Below are 18,798 nucleotides of genomic sequence, written 5' to 3'. Positions count from 1 at the left end.
TTGGATGAATTTAGCGTCGCATGTCTCAAAGAGAGAGAGAGAGAGAGAGAGAGAGAGAGAGAAGAGCACGTCTTATCACCCTGATGTCCTGGATCTTTGTGAGTGGTCGATTGTGATCTCCGATACCTGAGCTGTATCTCACGGACAGGTTGTAAACCCTTTTCCATTCATATCTAAATTGTTTGAAACTTGATATGTTATTTTGGGAGAAAATACATATACTGAAATTTTTTTATAGCTGAGACAAAGAACTAGTTGCTGATGGACATACACGTGAATTCGTAGTTAATTTTAAAAGTAAAAAGAAAGTTTTGAGTCCAGGAATCACAGAAGAAAGCAGGAACTGTCACACAATTTTACACACCCATCACAATATATATGTATATATATAGATATATATATATATATATATATATATATATATATATATATATATATAGGTGGTTGTGTGTGTGTGTGTGTGTCTGTATGTATGTTTGTGTATATATTGAGTATGTACTGTTACCAAATGAACAGAAGGTACAATTTCCACATTAGCATTTTCACTTCGTACTCATCACATCTAGTTAATCTTGGTTAGGAAACCTATTACATGACGCCAAAAGTTGTACGGAAGGTTCCTTCCTGAGATCTCTTTTGTTTTCACAGGTTACATCGTACATATGTAAGAATTCCTCTCGCTGCCTACGGGAGCTTCAGTCAATATCATGAAATGTTTGGGTAGGTCAAGACGACAAGAGAAAGCGAAATGGATTCTGATATGAAGATCATAAATAAGTGCTCTTTGCCGCAGAAACTTTTGCTTGTTACTTGTATCATTGTTACGGCTATACTCGTTCATACACAAAATGGTCTCGTTCTATCCTCATACCAAACTACAATCTATTTGTGAATCTATACCTAATGTATATGCATATGTATGTGTGCATGTATATGCATGTGTATATATATATATACATACATACATATATTCACAAATAGATTATAGTTTAGTGTGAGAATAGAAAGAGGCAAGAAAATACTAAGAAGGTCATGAAATGCAATTGAATAAAACATCTCATAAATATTGAAACAACGTATTTTCTCTAAGTATTATTACTCTAAATATCTGTAGTATAAAGAAGTAAACAACCAAAGTTTACTTTTTAAAACTGGTCCCTATTTAAAATTCTGTTCATAGGCCTGTGTCGTGCTTATGTGCCGTCCCAACCGATCACTTTTGAACGCTCAATCATCTAAGTGGGCGCCGTGGCTGCTTGTTGCATATGGTTTGCAACCTAATTTTTAGACTTGCAAAACCGGAATGCTGTACCCTACTGAAGTCACCGGCTCGCAAGTTAAAAAAAAAGTCTTATGATGATCACGATGATCACACACAAACACACACATTAATATATATAAATATATAATATATCTTATATATATATAATAATATATATATATTAATATATATATATAATATAATATATATATATATATAAGATTATATAAATATCGAAGCTACAATGTCCTTTAATATCTAATTCGCTCTACCTCGGAATTAATATATTCATATATGCTTAACCGAAGAAGGGGAATTTTTTCTCGATAATAGATTTACCTGTACTTGGGCGCGAACGCAGGTACATTATAAATCCAGGAACGTCAGTGGAAGCTATAACCACTCAACCACCGCGAGAGGCTTAAAGGTATATGTCGTCTCACTCAAATACTTTCTCGCGCTGAAGTATTCGTTGGTTGGAGACAACATCAACCTGCCTCGACTCCGGTAGTTAAGTAGCGCTTTTGACAACACGTAGCATTTTACATAAGTCATATCACATTACCGTGATTCATATACATATATCGAGCTACAATGTCCTTTAATATCTATTCCGCTCTACCTCGGAATTAATATATTTTCATATATGCTTAACCGAAGGGGAATTTTTTCTCGATAATAGATTTACCTGTACTTGGGCGCGAACGCAGGTACATTATAAATCCAGGAACGTCAGTGGAAGCTATAACCACTCAACCACCGCGAGAGGCTTAAAGTATATGTCGTCTCTCACCTCAATACTTTCTCGCGCTGAAGTATTCGTTGGTTTGGAGACAACATCAACCCGCCTCGACACCGGTAGTTAAGTAGCGCTTTTGACAACACGTAGCATTTTACATAAGTCATATCACATTACCGTGATTCATATACATATATCGAGCTACAATGTCCTTTAATATCTAATTCGCTCTACCTCGGAATTAATATATTTTCATATATGCTTAACCGAAGGGGAATTTTTTCTCGATAATAGATTTACCTGTACTTGGGCGCGAACGCAGGTACATTATAAATCCAGGAACGTCAGTGGAAGCTATAACCACTCAACCACCGCGAGAGGCTTAAAGGTATATGTCGTCTCTCACCTCAAATACTTTCTCGCGCTGAAGTATTCGTTGGTTTGGAGACAACATCAACCCGCCTTGACTCCGGTAGTTAAGTAGCGCTTTTGACAACACGTAGCATTTTACATAAGTCATATCACATTACCGTGATTCATATACATATATCGAGCTACAATGTCCTTTAATATCTAATTCGCTCTACCTCGGAATTAATATATTTTCATATATGCTTAACCGAAGGGGAATTTTTTCTCGATAATAGATTTACCTGTACTTGGGCGCGAACGCAGGTACATTATGAATCCAGGAACGTCAGTGGAAGCTATAACCACTCAACCACCGCGAGAGGCTTAAAGGTATATGTCGTCTCTCACCTCAAATACTTTCTCGCGCTGAAGTATTCGTTGGTTTGGAGACACATCAACCCGCCTCGACTCCGGTAGTTAAGTAGCGCTTTTGACAACACGTAGCATTTTACATAAGTCATATCACATTACCGTGATTCATATACATATATCGAGCTACAATGTCCTTTAATATCTAATTCGCTCTACCTCGGAATTAATATATTTTCATATATGCTTAACCGGAGGGGAATTTTTTCTCGATAATAGATTTACCTGTACTTGGGCGCGAACGCAGGTACATTATATATCCAGGAACGTCAGTGGAAGCTATAACCACTCAACCACCGCGAGAGGCTTAAAGGTATATGTTGTCTCTCACCTCAAATACTTTCTCGCGCTGAAGTATTCGTTGGTTTGGAGACAACATCAACCCGCCTCGACTCCGGTAGTTAAGTAGCGCTTTTGACAACACGTAGCATTTTACATAAGTCATATCACATTACCGTGATTCATATACATATATCGAGCTACAATGTCCTTTAATATCTATTCCGCTCTACCTCGGAATTAATATATTTTCATATATGCTTAACCGAAGGGGAATTTTTTCTCGATAATAGATTTACCTGTACTTGGGCGCGAACGCAGGTACATTATATATCCAGGAACGTCAGTGGAAGCTATAACCACTCAACCACCGCGAGAGGCTTAAAGGTATATGTTGTCTCTCACCTCAAATACTTTCTCGCGCTGAAGTATTCGTTGGTTTGGAGACAACATCAACCCGCCTCGACTCCGGTAGTTAAGTAGCGCTTTTGACAACACGTAGCATTTTACATAAGTCATATCACATTACCGTGATTCATATACATATATCGAGCTACAATGTCCTTTAATATCTAATTCGCTCTACCTCGTAATTAATATTTTATTTTCATATATTGGCTTAACCAGAAGGGGAATTTTTTTTCTCGATAATAGTTTACCTGTACTTGGGCTCGCGAACAATTTTTTGCGGTACATTATAAAATCCAGGAACGTCGTGGAAGCTATAACCACTCACCACGCCCAGAGGCTTAAAGGTATATGTCGTCTCTCACCCTCAAATACTTTCTCGCGCTGAAGTATTCGTTGGTTTGGAGACAACACAACCCCGCCTCGACTCCGGTAGTTTAAGTAGCGCTTTTGACAACACGTAGCATTTTACATAAGTCATATCACATTACCGTGATTCATATACATATATCGAGCTACAATGGTCCTTTAATATCTAATTCGCTCTACCTCGATTAATATATTTTCATATATGCTTAACGAAGGGGAATTTTTTTTCTCGATATCGATTTACCTGTACTTGGGCGCGAACGCAGGTACATTATAAATCCAGGAACGTCAGTGGAAGCTATAACCACTCAAGACACCGCCAGAGGCTTAAAGCTATATGTCGTCTCTCACCTCAAATACTTTCTCGCGCTGAAGTATTCGTTGGTTTGGAGACAACATCAACCCGCCCCTCGACTCCGGTAGTTTAAGTAGCGCTTTTTGACAACACGTAGCATTTTACATATGTCATATCACATTACCGTGATTCATATACATATATCGAGCTACAATGTCCTTTAATATCTAATTCGCTCTACCTCGGAATTAATATATTTTTTCATATATGCTTAACCGAGGGGAATTTTTTCTCGATAATAGATTTACCTGTACTTGGGCGCGAACGCAGGTACATTATAAATCCAGGAACGTCAGTGGAAGCTATAACCACTCAACCACCGCCAGAGGCTTAAAGGTATATGTCGTCTCTCACCTCAAATACTTTTCTCGCGCTGAAGTATTCGTTGGGTTTGGGAGACAACATCAACCCGCCTCGACTCCGGTAGTTTAAGTAGCGCTTTTGACAACACGTAGCATTTTACATAAGTCATATCACATTACCGTGATTCATATACATATATCGAGCTACAATGTCCTTTAATATCTAATTCGCTCTACCTCGGAAATTAAATATATTTTCATATGCTTAACCGAAGGGAATTTTTTTTCTCGATAATGATTTACCTGTACTTGGGGCGCGAACGCAGGTACATTATAAATCCAGGAACGTCAGTGGTGTTGAGTGGTTATAGCTTCCACTGACGTTCCTGGATTTATAATGTACCTGCGTTCGCGCCCAAGTACAGGTAAATCTATTATCGAGAAAAAATTCCCCTTCGGTTAAGCATATATGAAAATATATTAATTCGAGGTAGAGCGAATAGATATTAAAGGACATTGTAGCTCGATATATGTATATGAATCACGGTAATGTGATATGACTTATGTAAAATGCTACGTGTTGTCAAAACAGCGCTACTTAGGGCTACCGGAGTCGAGGCGGGTTGATGTTGTCTCCAAACCAATGAATACTTCAGCGCGAGAAAGTATTTGAGGTGAGACGACATATACCTTTAAGCCTCTCGCGGTGGTTGAGTGGTTATAGCTTCCACTGACGTTCCTGGATTTATAATGTACCTGCGTTCGCGCCCAAGTACAGGTAAATCTATTATCGAGAAAAAATTCCCCTTCGGTTAAGCATATATGAAAATATATTAATTCCGAGGTAGAGCGAATTAGATATTAAAGGACATTGTAGCTCGTATAGTATATGAATCACGGTAATGTGATATGACTTATGTAAAATGCTACTGTTGTCAAAAGCGCTACTTAACTACCGGAGTCGAGGCGGGTTGATGTTGCCTCCAAACCAACGAATACTTCAGCGCGAGAAAGTATTTGAGGTGAGAGACGACATATACCTTTAAGCCTCTCGCGGTGGTTGAGTGGTTATAGCTTCCACTGACGTCCTGGATTTATAATGTACCTGCGTTCGCGCCCAAGTACAGGTAAATCTATTATCGAGAAAAAATTCCCCTTCGTTAAGCTATATGAAAATATATTATTCCGAGGTTGAGCGAATTAGATATTAAAGGACATTGTAGCTCGATATATGTATATGAATCACGGTAATGTGATATGACTTATGTAAAATGCTACGTTTGTTGTCAAAAGCGCTACTTAACTACCGGAGTCGAGGCGGTTGATGTTGTCTCCAAACCAACGAATACTTCAGCGCGAGAAAGTATTTGAGGTGAGAGACGACATATACCTTTAAGCCTCTCGCGGTGGTTGAGTGTTATAGCTTCCACTGACGTTCCTGGATTTATAATGTACCTGCGTTCGCGCCCAAGTACAGGTAAATCTATTATCAAGAAAAAATTCCCCTTCGGTTAAGCATATGAAATATATTAATTCCGAGTAGAGCGAATTAGATATTAAAGGACATTGTAGCTCGATATATGTATATGAATCACTGTAATGTGATATGATTATTATATATTATAAATATTATATATCTAAATTATATCATATATTATATATAACTATATATTATATATATATGTATATATATATATAGATATATATATATATATATATATATATATATTAAATAAATATATATACACATTCTTATAATGTAAGTTTTGTAGTGCAATTATAATTTTGGTAATATGATTAATTCACCTCAGAAACTGTGTATAATGTTGTGAAATGTATGTTTTTGTGTTCAGATTCCCAAAATTAAAGATAACATGCATTAAATAGTGTAATTTTTCATATTTTAAACATACATAAGGCGAAGAGAGGAAAAAGTAACATAAGACAGAGAGAGTGGAAGCTCATAAGCCTTTGAAGAAGGTTGTTTTCACATCTTGAGAATTTCTTAGCTAAGCTAATTCTTTTTATCGTCCCGATCGGGCCTGTAACGAAACAAGGGCATCTTGTTCATAGACATGTGCGAACACTGCCAGAGGCCCTACTCGATATTCCTATAGAGATGACGTAATATGTTTTCGTCTTGAACGTGTACACTCAACTACACCCATTCACCCTGATACGCAGTTACGCATTTAAAATTTTCATTCGCTTTTGAGACGTAGCGGCGTGTGTTAGAGAGTGTAACATTGCTCTCAAATCTTTCTCTCTCTCTCTCTCTCTCTCTCAAAGATCCCTCTCGCGCGAACTGTTTCATTTCCGTAACGTAATTCACGCTTATATATAAGGTGGTCACTCATTTTTATATAATTCTTAGTAATATATGTGTTGATTCTGGAATCTGAACATAGTGTTATTTTTATTAGTTTTTTGAATCAGAAGTTGCAGCTGTGTATACAGGTATTTTTCAAATGTTTTGAAGTGCACTTCAAGGTTTCATTTTACGTGTGGATAAAATTATACTTTTTATGCAAATTTTCTTTTGCTTTGTTCTTTTGACATGTCTATTCATATGCCTAATGTTTGTACTGTCAATGCTTTAATTGTTTTCATATTATGCATTATGCTTTTGCATTGTCTTTATTTTGTTTAATTAGTTTGAATTATTTTGATTGTGTAAATTTTAAATCTTACACTTGTGAATTAATTTGTATTTAATTAAATTTCATTTCAAATTTGATTATTGCTTTGTAATTCAATTTAATTAATTTTCATGATAAACTTTGATTTAATTTTGCTTAATAATTAATTCAAGAATTAATTAAACTTTTGTTTTCAAGTAATAAAACTTTCCCTGAGACTGAATTTCACTTATAAATTCTGAATTTATATATTTTATTTTCGTTTCGGTAGAAATATAGAGTGATAATTGTGCCGTTTCCCACAAATAAATCAGAATCAGGGAAACACTTAGATTTGAAATTGCAGAAGGAGTGATGCCCTTTAGTTAAGATTACCTCGCATCCATTTTAATGAACTTAAGACTGATTGTTTTCTTGACTGTTCAGTTCTATAAGGGATCACTATTATCTTTAGAGTATTCAGTCGTTTAGTATTTGTGATGAAGGGTCAGGTGTCTGGCTGTAGTGAGGTAAGTAATAACCAGGTATTTGAACAAACTGTGCCCTAAGTACAAAAGGTGTCCCAGTCCCAGGAATAAAAGGGTCTCTTGTGCTAACAAGTACAAATGGTAAGTGAAATAACCAGATACTTGGCAATTTGGGTTAATAAATATTAATGTTGTCCAGACACAGTTCTTTGGCTACTTCGTGCACCAAGTATTAGTGGCGTCCAGACCCAGATACTCTAGGCCACTTCGTCACAATATATATATATATATATATATATATATATATATATATATATATATATATATATATATACATATATATATACACACACACACACACACACACATATATATATATATATATATATATATTACAAACATATATGAAATATATACGTGAATATGTATATATACACATATCTTATATATAAAATCACACACACACACACACACACACACACACACACACACATATATATATATATATATATATATATATATATATATATATATATATATATATAAGCAGGGTTCTAATGAAAGAAAAAATTTGTTTTTGTTCCAAAAATGTTTATCCATAGTCATTATATACTATACATAGTGTATCTGAACAATAAACAGCCCGTTTACACACATTTAGAAGTCTAAGCATTTCTGAGAAGCCGAAGTATTTCTACAGAATGTCTTGGAACACATCGTTTAGTCGACAAGGATTTGTGTCACTTACACAAGAAACTTCTGAGTTGCCAAGAGGGCCATGTTTTTAAGTCTTTAACAGGGAGTCTTGAACTTAGGCGTCATGAAGAATCTGTCATATAATATTCTGGCAATTTTCAGCTGTCAAGAAGCATGACAAATCTTTAACCTTCAAAAGGAGCACGTCTATTTTTTTTTTTTAAACCACACAATCTTCATTCAATATGTTTATATGGTTTTAGAACTAGCGTGGGAGGATGGTTAAATAAAAATCAAGTTCTGCATTGATACAAAATAGGAAAATAATTATTAAAGTGATAAAGAGAACTGCTGTTGCAAACTCAACATTACCCGAATGAAAAAAAAAAAAAACTATAAATTCTAAACGTTAAAGGAGAGATGAGCTGATCTGGTCAATTGTCCAGTCATTCAACCCAGACTTTCGTAATGGTCAACTCAGACCATGCTACATTTAGACACTGACACGTGACTTTTATGCACAAAACGTTGCACAATATATAACTGACAACCATTCCCTACTGGTCACACGTAGCCAACAGAAATGTTCTCGGCAACGATTTAAATACCTACATGACTGACGCTTTAACATGATATAAATAGTGTTATTCATGATATAAATAGTGTTACGAAGTAGAGATTTATCCACAAATACCAATACGTATTAGGGTACCGTACAAACTAGTTAATGATCAATATGAATTTACAGTTTAAAAACTTCTGAATACCTACATGACTTGAAATTTATCTTAGGGCGTAATTACATATAAATGCAACGACATAAGTATGTATTAATAACCATGCAGAGAGAGGGAATTTAAGTGAAAAAACAAATTCACATCCACTTTTTTATAAAGAACCGTATTTCCCGATTACCTAATATATTACCCAATTCAAGTGCAAACCTATATAATTGCTGAAATATTCCCTTAATGAAGATTTGATGTATCACAAAGTCCAAACCCACAACTGCCAACCAAACGTCCTGCTAAAAAAACAGAGTTAACCAAAATCCTCAGCCTTACCATTGAACGTCAAGTTAAAAAGAAGCACCGTTAACATTCTCTCAAAGAATAATTTACTAATCTTCATATAATGCATTTTATAGACCACTGAATACATATATATGAACGAGTATAAACTCAAACACACGTGTACGTGTGTGTGTGTGTGTGTGTGTGTATAGTAACAACGAACAAAAAAAAGGAGTCCTATTTGGCCAGGCAACCATCCTCACTAGCAACCTATCTGAATGCTCTCTGTAGTCCAAAGCTGTACTCCAATGACGTCAGCGGCGCTCTTAAAATATTCAATATGAGTCTCTCTCTCTCTCTCTCTCTCTCTCTCTCTCTCTCTCTCTCTCTCTCTCTCTCTCTCTCTCTCTCTGTTGTTACAAAACCAGATGTTTTCTCTTTTTTTAAATATTCAATTTACAAATTTTTATGAACCTCGACCATTATACTATTAAGAAAAGTCTTGTGAAAAAGTAATCTGTAGAATTTACTATATAGATATAATGCAAATTCATTATGATAATTAAAATTAAATTTAGAGTTAGAAAATTGGAACTTTATTAAATATGATTATATTATGTAATAAAATTAAAAATATATAATCTGTACAATTCACCAAGTCAATGTAATGTATAATCATTATTGTATTATGTTAAGATTAGTTAGAAAATTGTACCCTTACCCAAATAAAATTGTGGATAAACCACACTTTACATTACTCTTACTAATACTTAACTTTCCAAACTATTCCCTACCACGGTTAGCTAGCTAACTGCCCTCACTCTTCTTTCACCCATCTTACCTATCAGCTAAAAAAAAAAAAAAAAAATTCTATGCCTATTTAGGAGGGTCTTCCGCAGAAGGGAATAATAACCATCCTTTCTTTCCGCAAGGATTCTGGGATAAAAAAAAAAAGCAACAGCATTCTCCATTCTATGCAAAATGTGTCACCGAATGACTGGGGAATGGGTTTGTAGTCCCACACTGGTATTGCTATTTAAGACATAAATTTTCTATGATTAGTTTGGATGGTTTGGAAGTATGTGGAATTAGTACTTGAGAAAAGAAATGTACAGATGATTGCTTTACAGAACGATGGATGTTTTGGCACTAAATGTAAGGTGTGTGCAGGAATGGGATGATCAAAAGCCTACGAAATAGTAACACTTGATTTATCAGGATGACTAGAGAAAGGTGCAAGAGTACATAGTTGTTAGGTTGAGGACGGTAATATTTAGGGTAGTTGATATAATAAAATGGAAAAAAATGAAAGCTATAGAGACTGGTTTTTGTGAGTCAGAATTTAGGCCTTATATAGTATGTATAAAAAAAGTGGAGTTAAGAGATGGTGTTATGCCCATATGGTTGTTTAATTACTCTTTTGTATGGAATGATCAGAGAAGCCAGGCAAGGGACATTAGAAGTAGGTGGAAAGTCCTGTGGTGAGGAAATGGGTTGACAATGGATTGTAGAATGGTGTAAGTTTCAAAATGATACAGTACTGATAAGTAATGGGAAACTGAAAAAATAAGTGAAAACAGTGAAGGTATTTGCAAGTGGAAAAAGTTTTGAGTAAATGTAAGCAAGAGTAACGTTATGAGAGTAAAATGTCAAACGGAAAATGTTAGCATGAATGGTGGGAATGAAAACGGTTAATTTCTATAGGTATTTGGCAGTAAATCTAATGGGGTGATGGAAGAACGAGAAAAAGCGAGTCACACAACAGGAACAGAGAGAAAAGTATAATAGCATGTGCACAAGATTGAGAAGAGACTTGGAGTTTCTTGGAAACTGGCAGTGGACCGTATGAAGGACTGTCTAGCTAACTCTCCTTTAAGGAACTGAAGTGTGGATGTTGAATACTAATGTAGGGATAAAGACTGATGCTGTTGAGATTATATGTTTGCATAATTTATTAGGCTTAAGAAGAATATAATGGAGTGAGAAATGTGGAGATACATATGAAAAGGGGTTAGAGAGATTAATTGTTTCAAGTACGTTTGTTCAAGTAGAAAGAATGAAGGACAATAGTTTAGTCTAAGAACAGAACGTAAGATTTAGACATTTCAGAAGACAGGATGGGAAGAAGAAGAGCCGTACATATACGGCTCTGAGAAGAAGAAAAATAGCCCTGAATAGTTGGCATGAATTGACAGCATCGAAGTCAGAGGTGGATGACAGTGCATGGGAGTCTTCGACATATCCTTGTGAGAATGAAGTGGCAGAAGCTGAGGAAGATTTCTGCACAGGGGTTTCTCCACAATTCAGTAGGTAAAGTATGAATGTGACAGTGACAATCGTCTATTTGTTTTCTCTGTAGTTACTGCCTGTCAGGGGAAACGAGTTAACGTTAGAATAATTGCACATGCATATGTATATAATACACATATACATATATTATATATATGTATATATATACATATATATACACATATATATACATATATATATATATATATAGATATATATATATACTATATATATATATTATATATATATATATATAATATAAGTATTATCACGTTATATATGTACATACGACAAAATATGAGTGATACTCATTATAAAGATTTTTGCGTGAGCAAAAACAAAAAGTTAATTTAGGGATGACAAGAGCAAGCATCCAAGACTTAAGAGAGAGAGAGAGAGAGAGAGAGAGAGAGAGAGAGAGAGAGAGAGAGAGAGAGAGACAAATTTACCACATAGAAACGGAGAAAGAAAAACAAACAGACGAAGCAACTCAAGCCAGAAAACTACTGACCAAAATCTGTTACCACCCAAGGCAACCCTTGTATAAGCCCCACCTCCACGTGAGTAGCTCATGGCAGCAGACTCTAACACGAGACATCGCAATCCTTACGTGATGCTACCTTTCGTGGAAAACGTCGGGGAGGAGTTTAAAAAGGCTATACTGGTGGTATAGGAATTGACGGAGGGGGGGGGGGGGGGGGGGGGGGTGTATAAAGGAACGGAAAGGTATCGCAAACGGTATGGTTACTATGTAGGAGTTTGGGACTGACTTGACCTCGCGTAAATGTGATAATTTTCTTATTTCATCTTTGATAACTTTTTTCTTAGTTCCTTCACACCAATGTCAAATCTAAATAACTTTACCAATTTCTGATTTGCATTTATAATGCGTGTGTTTAAATACCTAATTGTTAACTAAATCAGGATGGACAAGAAATCAAATTAACAATTACAGGATTTGTTAGCATTGTGATGATAAACAATCAGCAGTTACTTGAATAGGCTTGCATGTAATGATAGAAGTATATTAAAATCAAAATGAAAATCTAATAACTCGATAAATTCTCCAAACAATTATCTATTACACCATACCTATAACAACTGTTCACATTAATCTTAAGATGTACAATGAGTAATAAAAAGGGAATCCATATATAGCAGCGTTCTTGCATAATAATTACCTACTAATTGAGGTAATTAGTTAAGAACTGAACAAGATATTCAGCAGTTCCCAATTCAACTAAAGTTTTCATACCCACAACTGGGTTTCGTCGGTTGTTGCTTGAAAAAACATAATTGCCAATGTTTAGTATTTCGTCGGTGTAACAAACTCTGGCTTATATTTCTGTAAAAATATAAATGAAGATCTCTAAAATACTCAATCTTGAAGGAAGTGCAAATCAATCACTCCACACAATGTTAAATCAGGAATGAATATTTGACATTACAGCGACACATCGCAATATAATCTCCCCTTTGTTACTTGCCCTCTATGGCACTTTAATTAAGCCTGTCAACGTGAGAATGACAACCATTTACTATTGTTCCCGAGAACCCAGCCATGTGACAATCTGTGCAGCTGACTCAAACATGAGTACTGAGTGATCCAAAGGGGAAATTAATTGCAGTGCAACAATCCACAGAGACTTACCCATGGAAAAGCAAACAACAATAAATGATACTGATGTGCTATAGTTGAAGGGATGTGGATCAGTATTTAATCGCCTAAGAATCTCTCTACACAAGCCTTGTTTGACTCATTGCTGTCCAAAACTAGGAATGCTTTTGAAGTTGAACGAAATCCTAGATGATGATTTCTCTGTAAGTTTGATTATAATATTTTTTCTCTAACAACACTCACTGACAATACAAAAGCTCAATTTCAAAACCCTTGTTAAAGCTGAAGATCAAATGATAGGATCTATTAGTTTTTGCAGCTTGCCACATTCCTATTGTCTCTGATACTTGAAATATGGCTAGGCCTTGGGACAACCAGAAAACGCTTAACACAAACACTTATGCTGAAATGCGCTATTTTTAAAATCATACCTTCACATCGGGTGTAAGTAAACGCACACACAAATATATATACACATATATAATCTAAAACCGACGCGAGAGGTGTTGAAAAGGTCCTGAAAGACAGCAATAACCATTCTCAACGGGTAAGAAGTTACATAAATAAAGTGGGGTGTCAAATACTGTGACGTCAAGATCACGTGATATCTTCAACTCTCCCAAAGATCGGCCACTTGACGCTCAACGTCGACTGTTTTGGCAGGGAGGTCTTTCAGGTCTTTCGAGGATGATTATTTCTCCATAAAGTTCAGTGTCGAGAATACCAATTCAAAATGAAAGAAATCAAAATATTTCAAAGGCAGGTTCTCATTGTTTGCATGCAGATTTGCGTGAATACGGCGCCTGACATTCCGAAACTATAATGGAAGGTTCGTTTACGAATGAGCGGTTTTATTTAAGCTCATAATTCTATGAAATATATAAATCCTAAGGGTTTCCTGACCCTTAAGGCGCATGGTGAACCTCGGCGCATAAACACGCTCCCGATTATCAAATGTTTTCCCAGCAAAACTCAAAACTTTCATTAATAATCCTCTACGACTCTAATGAAAACTTGGGGGAGAAACCTAAAATCAATCTACTTACGTCAAACACCATTCAGTTTGGTTACGTTTTAGCATTAGCATAAACAGTGTCATTTCTGTTTCTGACAAGGCAAGTATTATCAAATTCGCATTTATCAGATCGGTCAGAACGTTTTCCTTTCAATATTTAGGGTCACTCAAAACAAAACCGACTGAATGCAGCACGTTTGTCTTTGCTTTATTTTTGTTCCTCTCCGATAAAAGCAACGAAAGACCAAACTTACTAATGCTCCCATCACAAAGTCAGCTTTGGCAACCAATCAATAATACTCGAGGTCTTGACATCAACGTGTTGAAAAGCCAATGGAATTAATCAATTACCAATACTCAATCAAAACCACACAGTTTTATTCACGTTGCGTTAATCTGGAATAAATATTAAACACGTAACTTCCTTCCCTAATCCTTCAAAGTAGGCACAAATATTAATTCCTTGAGACTTGACACGTCTTACTCCATCAGCTCTACCCCAACACTATTCGCCAAAAAAATTTGCATTCGTACACACACACATTTATATATGCGCGCACCCATGTACAAATACATAAATAAATACACAAATATATACAGACATATATATTAAGCTACAATTGTCGTTTAAATCACGGTGATAAAAATTACACACACACACACACAATATATATACATACATACATACATATATAAGATATATATATATATATATATATTGATATATATTATATATATATATATATATGTATAAGATGATTCTTATTTATATGTGTGTGTGTGTGTGTGTGTTTATTCGTATTTTTCTGAGTTCTATTATCAGTAAAAACTAAGCAAAAAACAATGCATTGGGTACTAATATAAAATATATACGACTGACAGGACACACTTGGTGACCAATTGGCGAAGGAGAATAAGTATCAACAATTCAATTGTAAAACCTGATAAAAGGTGACACATTGACACATTAGGCTAAAGCGTTCACTGCCCACTGTTGAAGGCAAGAAACTCTGTAATCAATGTGGCCACCTATTGGTTGTGAAGCTGCTTTAAAAATTTTAAAGAATAATTCCTCATATATAAGAGGACTGAAGGTTTTCGTTTCTTGATTTACGGGGCCTCTAGGATGTAAAGGTGACTGTGATTCATTGTTTCCTATTAATAGCTCCCTTAAAGCCACCACGATGTTGCAGTAGTGCCCTATAATGACCCTTGAAAGTAGCATGTTTCCCTCCTAGACAGCCAAGGTATGGTCATGCCGATATAAGTAGCATAAGGCACACTCCTCTCATTTTGGCAGGTATGTTTATGTATCAAGTTGGCTCTACGGAGCTCGATTGGACGGGGATCAACCATTGTTGTTCTTGACGGATATGAGATGTTTTCTTTGTCAGATAACGCATTTATTGTCTATTTCTAATGTTATCGCTGGTTGGATGTTGATAACCATGTTCTTTAATTAATTTCTCATCTTACCTGCAGGAAGTCTCATCTAATTGCAACAGTTGAGAGTCATTTGTTTTGAACATTCTCACGTTACCATATCAGTTGATAATCTTCCTTATGACCTTCAAATCAGGCCAACTGTTTCAGAGGACGGCTCTTTCAAGCATTGCCTAAAGCGGTCGGAGGAATGGCGGTATGTAAGTGACAATGGGAAAGTGAAAAGGATGGGAGGCCATTTCAATGCTAGTTAGACAAATCCAAACCTACCACTACGTCAGGTAAAAAGGTTGGCACTTACCCTGATGTTATTCAACAGCTCCCACTCGATCACTCCCTTCTCCACAGATTTCATAGAGCTTGTCTGTGGCAACGAATCCAAGGGCATTATTACCTCCTTTGATTACATAATTAGAAAATGTATGAGAATTGCTCTGGCCTTTCTCATACCAAAAAGGTCCCCTTCAGATGCCCAATGGGAAAGATTTACTAACGGACTGATGGCATTGCCATGGGCTCTCCTTCCACATGGATATTTGTAAACTTCATCATGAGTTGCACAGAGGAAGTCTTCATGAAAATGGACACCACAAGTATTTAGTAGGGGCACATTGAGGGCTTAAGGCAAGGACAACCTAATTTGACTTGAGGCTCCAATGGAAGCCAAATTTGATCTACACTTCACCACTAAGAGATGTCATAATGACCAGCTATCCTTCAGGATATCCTAAATATTTAGGACAAAAATATGAACACAATGCAGTATAAAAAAGGTTACGAAATTGGAGCACTTTCCAACATTACAAGCAAGTGCCCTACGCAATACCTAGGGTCCAACAACAGCGCCCACACCCACTGGGATCTGTCCCAAGGCAGTTTTTGGGCCGCTGCACACAATGCTCAATAAAGCTAACCAGAAACTGGTACACAACGGCTAAACAACGATAAAAAACAGACGGTACAATATTAGAATTGTTTATAATGACAACAGCGATGACAAACGCCTACAATAAAGGAGAATAATGAACCAGAAACGGCAACACCACCGAGATGAAAATTGTCATTCACTAACAAATCTAACCTCTAATTTACTTAGTATAATAAAATATCATGTAAGGTCACTGACCACAACATTGCAAAATGTTTTAAAGAGAGCTGAAGCCACTTACCTATAGCACATGAAAGTGATGTAAAGGTTCACCTTCTGCCCATGTCTATCTTAGTCCACTGCCCAGCTAAGTGGATAATACACTATAAAAATATTATATCTAAAATGTTTTATTTTTATTATTAACCTATTTTATATATATATATATATATAAATATTAATATATATAGATATATAATATATATATCACGAGGGTTGTCCATAAAAGAAGGCTCCCAAAGATTTTTCACTATCAAAAACATGATTATTGGCATTGAATAAACATTTTTGGAAAGCTTAGACTTTTCCTATTTTTCGACATAATCGGCATTGAGATCAATGCATTTTTTGTATGTGGTGTACTATCTTCTTTATGTGTCACCGGATCCCGCGTAACAGCGTTCCTCGCAACTGCAAATTCTGGGGAACCTTAATATAAGGACAACCCAAGTATGTACATATGTATACATATATACATATGTATGATATGGACACACATATACACTATAAAATATCTAAAAAAAATTTTATTCCCTTTATATATATATATATATATATATATATATATATATATATATATATATATATATGAATGTCTTTATTATTAACGTTGCAACCATATACTTCGATCACTTTCTTCTGTGCTCCTGATCACTGGTAAAATAAGGACATAGGATGTCTTACAATAGTAAATATACAAAAACATATGTAGGTGTGATAGTAAGTCTCTATTGGTGACCAAGGAATTGTGGAAATTAAACTATTCCCTGGTGATTTCTGGTTTCATTAACTCCCGGCTGGCGAATCGTCTGGTGGTCGGATGTTCTTGGACACCTGCTTGAGGAGCGGCCTAAGGATTAGTTCGTCGATGTCGTCTGATCTCCAATGCCTTCCTGACAGGTTCATATTGATGGTTTGATTGACGATAGCAGACCAGCATTCTCCTTTTTTACGGACAGTTACTTTTGAAAATCAGCTCCGCCCCACTCCAGTTAATAGTATGGCCTTTGTCCCTAATATGTAGGAAAATCCCCGAGTTCTCTGATGCATATCGCACTGATCTTTTGTGTTTTGCTAATCTTTGCGAGATGGATCTACCGGTTTCCCCAACGTAAATCTCATCAGAATTGCTACACGGTATCTTGTAAAATCCGGCTTCTGATGATTTTATAATGAAAAAATTAGTTGAAGAAGAAGAAAAACTTTTGACTGGAGTAGCGATAAAAATTTCATTGCATGGCAATGCGCAGATGACGCTGTTTTAACCAATAAAACAGCACAATGTTTACAAGGCTTGCTGAACTCAACAGGACTTACGATCAATCTAAAAAAGCAAAAGTAATGGGGACAGAATATTCTCGCTGGGATGAAAGGACACTATATGAAGAAAGAATGAATGAGGACAAGTTCTTCAAATGATTAGAAACAGTCTATCAAATACAGGTCCCTAAAGTTGGCAAATCAAAGAAATGATCAGGCTGAAAAGGACTTGAGAAATCAAACTTTCAGAAACTGCATACGAAGGGATGATTGTACATTACTCTTGAGTGACTTGAATTAATATAAGAACAGGGATACCCATGAGACTATACCTAAAAGATTTTGTCGATTTTTGAGAATAAAGCTTTGGGAAGAATACAATGCGTTACATTGCACGATAGAGTGAAAAATGATACCATTACGAAATAGGGATAACTTACACATGTCCTTCGCATAAGCCTAGACAGAAACGTATGCAATAGTCACACAAAAGACACACACATATATGTATATACATATATACATACATACAGAGAGAGAGAGAGAGAGAGAGAGAGAGAGAGAGAGAGAGAGAGAGAGAGAGAGAGAGAGAGATGAAGATGAAACTTAGGGACAAGCCCAAGCACTGGAACCTATTAAGTTCATCCAGCGCCGTAATGGAATGAAATAAATAACATGATGGTTAATGAAATTTAAATGAACGTGATGATAATGTAAA

Source organism: Macrobrachium nipponense, chromosome 1, assembly GCF_015104395.2.
Source record: "Macrobrachium nipponense isolate FS-2020 chromosome 1, ASM1510439v2, whole genome shotgun sequence".
Classification (NCBI taxonomy): domain Eukaryota; kingdom Metazoa; phylum Arthropoda; class Malacostraca; order Decapoda; family Palaemonidae; genus Macrobrachium; species Macrobrachium nipponense.
The sequence above is the reverse complement of the archived record's forward strand: the minus strand, read 5'-3'. Positions refer to the sequence as shown.